Source organism: Alosa alosa, chromosome 11 (assembly GCF_017589495.1).
Source record: "Alosa alosa isolate M-15738 ecotype Scorff River chromosome 11, AALO_Geno_1.1, whole genome shotgun sequence".
In the NCBI taxonomy this organism is placed as follows: domain Eukaryota; kingdom Metazoa; phylum Chordata; class Actinopteri; order Clupeiformes; family Clupeidae; genus Alosa; species Alosa alosa.
Window position 1 is genome coordinate 14,848,279 of NC_063199.1, and position 7,500 is coordinate 14,855,778.

Sequence of the window (7,500 nt, forward strand, 5' to 3'; positions counted from 1 at the left end):
TCTATTATTTTATATCCTGATATAAAAATATTTTTCTGAATGACTGATATTTATGACAGCACACATTATGCAGATTAACCTATAGCCTAGGCCTGCTATTTTTTATTACAACTCTACCTCTTTAATTCAGCTGTCTGGTTGAAGCCTGGAAATATTGTAAACAAAGTAGCATAGTTGGCTAGCTTAGCCTATCATAGTCTACTGATTGGACTGTTCAGTTTTCCCATGTGTGTTTAAGTTAAGATAATACTTGTTCTCCTTGGGACAGGCCCTTTAGGGAAACGTTGGTATTGAGATGATCAGTCAACTTCAATGCAAGAGTTTTAAACAAATATGTGCAGCATGCTAATGATGCTAAGCGGATTTAATAGTAATTTAGCTAGTCGTCTTCTATTCGTCCTTGCTTTCACGATTGTGAATGTTTTATTTAAGTCACGCGTGTTCATTTGAGCAGGAGAGGGAGGGAGAGGGAGAGGGAGGGAGCGCGAGAGAGAGCGGGGCAAGGAGAGGGGGTGTACTTCTATACTGTTTGGTAAAGTTGCACACATAGTCTACAATGAAAGCAAGGAGAGGTATGAAATTATTATTTATTTATTTGTTTGTTTTTGGACAACGTAGGCTACCGATAAGTAACGCGGAGATGTGGGTTGCTTTTGCGGCCGCGTAAGATGCAAAGCACTGCGTGAAACACTAGAAAGGTGTGTCGCGATTCTTCCTTTTTACACCGCGACACAGTATCGTTGATATGAATGTCGCGATTTCGAATGGTATATCGTTACAGCCCTAGGCGTCTGCCAAATGAATAAATGTAAATGTATGTGTGTGTGTGTGTGTGTGAGTCGTCTGTGGATGGGTGGCCTTGGTCAGACAGGTCACCAAGGACCCAATAGTCCCTATGAATGAGATCCAGAGATCTTTTGTGAAGATGAGAGAAGCGTACAGAAGGACAACCAGTTCAATCAGTTCATCTTCGTTTCATCAGACCAGAGGATTTTACATCTCATGGTCTGAGAGTCGTTCAGGGGCTTTTTGGCAAACTGTGTGTTTGTGTGTGTGTGTGCAACTACGCGAAGTGACGGCACAAAGAAAGGAAGAAAGAGTGAGTGAAAGAAGAAAGAGAGAGTGAGTGAAAGAATGACACAAAAGCTATTCAGCAGCCAGAGGAACATTCTTTCATATCCATTTAAACACAATCACAAAGCAAAACGGCTGCCCTCCCACTGCCAATCATATTTCTATGCATCAGGATAAAAGGATGAAGAAGGGGTGTGTGCATGCCATATCCAATCATATCACTCCAGAAGAGATGTGTGTGTTTTACCTGCTGTGCTCTCTGTGAAGCCTTGGTCACCTTTTTGGCTGTGGACAGAGGAGAGAGAGAACAACCGTGTCATTCAGGACTAGCAGCACACCACAGCACAAGCAATGTGCTTCCAGCCAATTGCACTCTCTCTCTATCTCACACACACACACACACACACACACATACATACATACTGTACACACACACACACACACACACACACTCACACACTGTTGGGACCCCCTGTGCCCCCTCAGTATGTTTTGTGCACCTGTAGAAGGCTGTGCATATGAATTTAACTCTACTCATCTCTGTTTTTCTCTTTCTTTAGCTCTTGGATGTTCTCTCTCCCACCATCTCACTATGTTTGAGCATGTGCAACCATTAGTGCAGCTCAGTGCCTGCTTTCTTGCACACACGCCGTTGGGAACTGTAGCCAAATAGTTCAATCTCCGTTTCATCAGACCAGAGGATTTTATTTGCCATGGTTTTTGGCAAACTCCCGGCCAAAAACATGGCTTCCATCTGGCCACTCTACCATAAAGGCCTGCTTGGTAGAGTGCTGCACTGATGGTTGCCCTTGCACGCAACAATCCATACAGTATATCAGAATGTAACGACACAGGACACACAGAGCAAGTAGCGTTCATGTGATCACCAGAGGACACACACAGAACATGTAGCGTTCATGTGATCACCACAGGACACACAGAACATGTAGCGTTCATGTGATCACCAGAAGACACACACAGAACATGTAGCGTTCATGTGATCACAGGACACACAGAACATGTAGCGTTCATGTAATCACCACAGGACACACAGCACATGTAGCGTTCATGTGATCACCACAGGACACACAGCACATGTAGCGTTCATGTGATCACCACAGGACACATACAGAACATATAGCGTTCATGTGATCACCACAGGACACACAGAACATGTGCACTGCTTGTGCTGCAGAATACATTGAGCAGTGGTCCGAGTCTCCCGTCATCAATACAAGATCTTGGTGAAAAATGAATGCAACGCTGGATGGAAATAAATGCTGTGACATAGCAGAAGCTTGTGGAAACGATGCACACAACGAATGCGTGCCGTAATTAAAGCTAATGGCGGTCCAATGAAATATTAGAGTGTGTGACCTTTTTTTTGGCCAGGCAGTGTATATTTCATGATATACTGTCCAGGGAATGGCTCAAGCATCCAGGCTGTGTGACTATAAATAAAGGGGAGAAAGATTAGATTAAGCTTCACTTCTCTCAGGATCCACAGTGACACATGAGGCATTAAACATCATCTCCAGCAGATGGATTCACACATGTCTCTGGACAGCCCAGAGAGAAGGAGGGGATTAGTCAGGACTCTTCTTTAACTCTTCTTATTACACACTATTTAACTCTTCTTACTACACACTATTTATTTATGGGCTATTTAACTCTTTGTTTCTGATTATGTTGACACATTTGAGGTTTCACTGTGTTGAGCTGCTGTCCAGTGTAACTAACTGAATTTGACTCTGTTATTGAGGTGTTCCTCCCTCTGCTTCTCCTCTCTGTCAACCTCTTCTCTGTCTCCTCCGAGTCTGTTACATCAGCTAGCAGTGGGTTACAGCTCCATGGGTTACAGAGTAGTTAACTCATGTGTTATTCCAGTAGTTATCTACAGCAGTGGGTTACAGGTGCAGTAGTTATCTCCAGCAGTGGGTTACATGTGCAGTAGTTATCACCAGCAGTGGGTTACATGTGCAGTGTAGTTATCTCCAGCAGTGGGTTACATGTGCAGTAGTTATCTCCAGTGGGTTACAGGTGCAGTAGTAATCTCCAGCTTGCTTTCAGCAGCATGATCATCAGCAGGCTGTTTTTGTTGCTGTTTCTCTCTCTCCTTTCTTTCTCTTTCTCTCTCTCTGCCTCTCTCTCTCTGTCTGTCTCTCTCTCTCTCAAATCAAATCAAATTCAATCAAATGGTGCTTTATTGGCATGAATGAATAAAGTCATTGTTGCCAAAGCTACAGGTATAACATGTTAATAATCAACTTTACATGAATATTGTTGTAAAGATAAAAATTAATAATGAACAGGAAAACAGGTAAAATAAAAGGATAAATGGTAATGTTACTAAGAGGACAGTAGTAGCTTCATCAGTGCTATACTGTATAAAATATCTCTTTGTCTCTCTCTCTCTCTCTTTCTAAGTCATTGTAAACCTGAGGATCTTTCCTGCCCATAAACAGCAGTTGCCCATATTAGTCAGGGGTCCAATTCTGAAAAGGGCTTCCGTTATTCCGTATTTTTTTAGGTAGAAGACACCCATAGGTAAGATATTAGGGTGGTTGTCAAGCTGATTTTTTTTTGTGTGACTTGTACAAGCAATTTCAGACCATTTTTTTTGTTTCCGGCTCAACACGACATGCCAGCAATAAATGTTAAATATCTTCACAACCACAAGGACCATATACATAAAAAAGGTATCAAATGAAAGCTAACACTCATGGGCTGTCTGCAGAAGTGTCAGAATTGACATTTATTGAACAGTGTAAGAGACAACAGAACTAGAACATGAAAAAAACAATCTCGGCCTAAAGAGAACCAGTTTTTAAAGTGAATATCAGCTTGGAAACATAACATAGTATCCCAAAACCTCTATCAATCAGTACCCCTATCTATGGGAATGAGTCAAGCCAAGTTTAAAGCTTGTAGAGAGAGACAGTGCAATACTGCACAAGTTGTAATTCTTTAATGTCAAGGCGGAAATGTAGAACTGTAGATGGTGGTCTATGGTGCTATTTGACTTCATTAATGTACCAGGTTGTAACACAAATTATATTTCATTAACATATCACTATAGTTATTAATTCCATCCTAACATTACTGCTCTCTCACTTCTTTAGGGTTAGGGGTAAGTAACTAGTTAGTAGTAATAACTATATAATAGTCACATGGCAAAGGTATGTTTTTCCTCATCCAAGCAGTGACTCTCAGGCAGGCAGCCAACAGAAGGCACTGTTTTGATAATGAATACCTTCCCAATACAAAACATGCATGCATGCATCCAAGGGCATAATATAAATCTAATCTACAAAACAGGAAAAACAATATCATGCCAAATAATCTGAAACAATATAGTTGCTAGCCTAGAAATCTATATGCACCCTAGCGCAGGGCTAGTCTAGCAACTCTGTTGGCTTGTGAGCTGGAAAAATTAAACTTCTATCAGGCCAATCAAATCGTTAGGCGGGCTTAACATAATGATTGATGGCAGAGTTGCAACGATTTGGCTTGAATTCCCTGCTACTTGAAAACAAAGAAGATGGATCTTGCTGTTGGCGAACAGCTTGACACGAGTTAAGCTTTTTTTAAGTTGGCAAAAGTTTGAACTAGCCAACTAGCTCCACTGGTGGGAAAACGCATGGGACTTGTTCTAGCGCTGTCCTATTGCGTGCAGAGGGAATTGGAAAGACAACCGATTATCCCGCCGCTCGGACTGAGCACTGCGAACGATGAGTGCCCAGACCCTACATTTTAATGTGGGTCTGGCTCGTCAGGCTATATAGTTGCATATAATGTGGCAAAACTCAATAATAATGATGTGAGTACCTGAGTATTCTTGCACCAAGCTGCACAGGCACAGCCACATGCCCCACTACAAAATATTCCACATTGCCTGGTACTTGCCTTCCACTTTCCTTGCATCGAACATCATGGATTCAAGCACCTGGCCTGGTCAGGTTTTTGGATTAAAAGTTTGGGGACAAACTGTTCCATCCTTTTGGGGCAACTGGTTAGGCCTACTGGATTCACTTGTGACTGTTTCCAAACTTTGTTTGATAGTGGGTTCGCGGGTTCAAACAAGGCATCCTGAGTTGGTGGTAAAGTATCCAAATTGGCTTTCAGGCACAAAACAGGGCACTGCGAACATCATGGATTGAAGTGCTGGTTGTTGCAGGTAGCTCACGGCTGAAGTGCCGTGGTTCACCTAACCCCTCACTGCTCTCTGCAGAGACCAAATTTCCCTCACAGGATCAAATAAATGCAGATATATACTTTCCCTTATAGAATGCTGGACTTGGTACTTCATATACCAAATTGTGGAGAAGATGAAGGCACAACCTCATGATGCCACAACCAAAGGGTATGAGAGGCTCATCATTCAGTGCAGTGACACAGATGTACTGTTGTTGCATCTTGTGTTTGCAACCTGCTGAGCCCAGAAATTTGGATGAAAGCAGGAACTGCCAAGAAACCATGCTACATTAAAGTGCATGATATTAAAATATCAAATGAGATTCTGGATGGTCTGTTGGCATTTCATGCCATCACTGGATGTGACACTACCAGTCAGTTCACTGGAATAGGAAAAAGGACAGCGTGGAAAGTGTTCCAGCAGTGCCCTCATCTTCTCCACAACTTTGGTGAGGATGAAGTACCAAGTCCAGCTATTCTATCCTCAGCAGAACAGTTTGTCTGCAAACTGTATGATCCAAAAACAAACAGCACTTCAATCCATGATGTTCGCTGTACCCTGTTTTTGAAAGTGAAAGCCAATGTGGATACTTTACCACCAACTCAGTGGAAACAGTCACCAGTGACCCATCCACAGTTGCCCTTACCAACCAGTTGTGATTGGCACATGAAGGATGGAATGCTTGTCCCCCAGCTTTTAACCAAAGAACTGACGATATGTGGATGCAAGGAAAGTGGAAGTCAGTACAGTACCAGGCAGTGTCGATGTCAAAAAAGTGGAATATTTTGTAGTGGTGCATGTGGATGTGCCTGTGCAGCTCGGTGCAAGAATACTCAGGTACTCGCATCATTATTATTGAGTTTTGCCACATTATATGCAACTACATTGTTTCATATTATTTGGCATGATATTGTTTTTCTTGTTTTGTAGATTAGATTTATATTATGCCCTTGGATGCATGCATGCATGTTTTGTATTGGGAAGGTATTCATTCTCAAAACGGTAAACTCTTCTTTTGTGTCCCTGACCAGGACACAAAAGAAGGAAAAACATACCTTTGCCATACAACTATTAGTTATTACATTACATTACATTTGGCTGACACATTTTTAACCAAAGCAACTAACAACATGGTTAACAGTTTAAGCTTTATAAAAACACTTATAGGACCATTTTAAAAAGCTCTAGTACAATTAGAAAAGTGCATCAGTGCTAGGATCAGCCAGACTAGTTATTACTTCTAACTAGTTACTAACCCCTTACCCTAAAGAAGTGAGAGAGCAGTTATGTTAGGATGGAATTAATAACTATAGTGATATGTCAATTAAATTTAATTTGTGTTACAACCTGGTACATTAATGAAGTCAAATAACACCATAGACCACCATCTACAGTTCTACATTGCTGCCTTGACATTAAAGGCAGCACTAGAATTACAACTTGTGCAGCATTGCACTGTCTCTCCCTACAAGCTTTAAACTTGGCTTGACTCATTCCAATAGATAGGGGTACTGATTGATAGAGGTTTTGGGATACTATGTTATGTTTCCAAGCTGATATTCACTTTGAGAACTGGTTCTCTTTAGGTGAAGATTGTTTTTTTCATGTTCTAGTTCTGTTCTCTTACACTGTACAATACATGTCCATTCTGACACTGCAGACAGCCCATGAGTGTTGGCTTTCATTTGATACCATTTCTATGTAAATGGTCCTTGTGGTTGTGGAGATATTCAACATTTAGTGTTGGTATGTCATGTTGAGCAGGACACCAACAAATTGGCCTGAAATTGCTTAAAGTCATACACACACACAAAAAAAAAAATCAGCTTGACAACCACCCTAATGATCATGCTTGCACATAAATTGGATTATATTGCACATTTGCCCAAAATTACAGTAGGTAACATGGAAGAAAATGAAAGCACTTTGGAAAAAAAAATCCGCTTTTACCACTTATAAGAATATGGTGTTAAAATGGACAAAAAAACATTTTCTAAGCTGACAACCTGGCTAGAACACATGTTAAGGGGTTAAATATTAATACTGGATAGGTTGTATGCTTGTACCAAAAAGTGTCCGACTCTGAGTTTTAATATCAGTTTTGACCCCTTGATGAGCACATCAGAGGAGTTCTACACACACACACACACACACACACACACACAGAGTAACCCTTTAACCATTTCCTTACTCCCACAACACTCACATCCCCGCATTAGAAGAATTCTACA

At 41.3% G+C, this 7,500-nt stretch overlaps 1 long non-coding RNA gene across 1 annotated transcript in view; it reads right to left on the bottom strand.

Annotated features, from left to right (window-relative positions):
* Nucleotides 1-7,386: 7,386 nt before the first annotated feature.
* The window catches only part of LOC125302925, a 1,434-nt gene continuing 1,320 nt past the window's right edge, over nt 7,387-7,500 (bottom strand). Inside the window, exon 3 of the long non-coding RNA XR_007194984.1 lies at nt 7,387-7,401. This is a non-coding gene — a long non-coding RNA (uncharacterized LOC125302925). The remainder of the gene's footprint in view (nt 7,402-7,500) is intronic.